Below are 2,023 nucleotides of genomic sequence, written 5' to 3' on the forward strand. Positions count from 1 at the left end.
AGGTCCTCCTCAGTTCCTGTCATGTGGACCCCTCCAAAGAGCAGCTCACAACATGACAGTTTGATTCATCAGAGAAAGAAAGTAAGAAGAACCAGAAAGAGAGAGAAGGGTCTTTTATGTCCAAATTTGGAAATGAAATGTCATTGTGTTTTCTATGTAGTATAATAAAGTCACAAGATCCAATCCATACTCACAAGGAGAGGATAACACAAGGATAGCATATCAGGAGGTAAGGATCATTGGGAGCCATGACTGAAGCTGCCTACCACATCTGTCAATAGGAAAATGGGTTTCAATTCTTTTGCAATGAGTTTGCTGCCAGAACACAGGTGTCGTGAAACCACCAAAATGGTAAAGGTAAAGGTAAAGGCTCACATCAACATTATAGTCATTGGACACATAGATTTGGGCAAGTTTACCACGACTGGCCATCTGATCTACAAATGTGGTGGGATCAAAAGAACCATTGAAAAATTTGAGAAGGAAGCTGCTGAAATGCGAAAGGACCAAGTATGCCTGCGTCTTGGATAAACTGAAAGCTGAGCATGAGTGTGGTATCACCAATGACATCTCCTTGCGGAAATTTGAGATCCAGCAAGTATTATGTGACTATCATTGATGTCCCAGGACACAGAGTCTGCATCAAAAACATAATTGATTAGAGGAACATCTCAGGCTGACGGTGCTGTCCTCATTGTTGTGGTGGTTTTGGTGAATTGGAAGCAGGTATCTCCAAGAATGGGCAGACCCATGAGCATGCTGGGTATGAAACAACAAATTGTCGGTGATAACAAAACGGGTTTCATGAGCCACCCTACAGTCGGAAGCGATGTGAGGAAATTGTTAAGGAAGTCAGCACCTACATTAAGAAATCTGACACAGTAGCATTTGGGCCAATTTCTGGTTGGAATGGTGACAACATGTTGGAGCCAAGTGCTATTATGCTTTGGTTCAAGGGATGAAAAGTCACCCATAAAGATGGCAGTGCTAGTGGAACCACACTGCTCGAAGCTTTAGACTGCATCCTGCCACCAACTTGTCCAACTGACAAGCCTTTGTGTCTACCTCTCCAGATCGTCTACAGAATTGGGGGTATTGGTACTGTCCCTGTAGGCCAAGTGGAAAGTGGTGTTCTCAAGCCCGGCAGAGTGGTCACCTTTGCTCCAGTCAATGTCACAACTGAAGTAAAGTCTGTTGAAATGCACCATGAAGCTCTGAGTGAAGCTCTTCCTGGAGATAGTGTGGGCTTTATGTCAAGAACATGTCTGTCAAAGATGTTCGTTGTGGCAATGTTGCTAGGGATAGCAAAAATGACCCAACAATGGAAGCATCTGGTTTCACTGTTCAGGTGATTATCCTGAACCTTCCAGGTCAAAAATTTGTTGAGCAAAATTAGTTAATTGCAAAAGAATACACCTTAGGGGCTAGGAATGTAGCTTGGTGGTTGTAGATCAGCATGCAGAAGGCACTAGATTCAATCCCCATTATGGGGGGTGGGGGGGGGAGAATACATAGTACATGATTCCATTCATATAAACTCCAAAAGCAGGTAAAACCAATCTGCAGATAGATATCATTCTGGGGGTTTGGAGGAGGCCTCAGTCTGTTTGGTGCTGCTATACTAGAATGTCACAAACTGGGTTATTTATAAAGAACATAAATTTATTGTCTTACAGTTCTAGAGGCTAAGAAGCCCAATACCAAGTTGTTGGCATTTGGGGAGGGCCTTCTTGCTGCCATCCCCTATGGTGAAGAGCTGAAATGAAAACAGAAAGAGAGAGAGGGAACCACCCACTGCTATGAAAATGGCATTAATCCATTGGTGAGGTGGAGTCCTCATGACCTAAACACCTCTTAATACTGTCACAATGGCAACTGGATTTCAACATGAATGTTGGAGAAAACACTCAAAGCACAGCAGAACATTTGCTTGGAAAGAAGCATGAGGAAACCTTCTCAAGTTCTAGAAGCAGTCAATGTCTCATTTTGTCAGAATCCACTGAGCTGAATATGTACTGTCTGT

At 43.2% G+C, this 2,023-nt stretch overlaps 1 pseudogene across 1 annotated transcript; it reads left to right on the forward strand.

Moving 5' to 3' along the window:
- The first annotated feature begins 285 nt into the window (after positions 1 to 285).
- On the forward strand, positions 286 to 1,396 carry LOC308630529 (elongation factor 1-alpha 1-like; annotated as a pseudogene). Its single transcript has one exon. The product of its transcript is annotated as an elongation factor 1-alpha 1-like (transcript).
- The last annotated feature ends 627 nt before the right edge of the window (positions 1,397 to 2,023 follow it).

Source organism: Spermophilus citellus, assembly GCF_964194105.1.
Source record: "Spermophilus citellus genome assembly, chromosome: 11".
NCBI classification, from domain to species: Eukaryota; Metazoa; Chordata; class Mammalia; order Rodentia; family Sciuridae; genus Spermophilus; species Spermophilus citellus.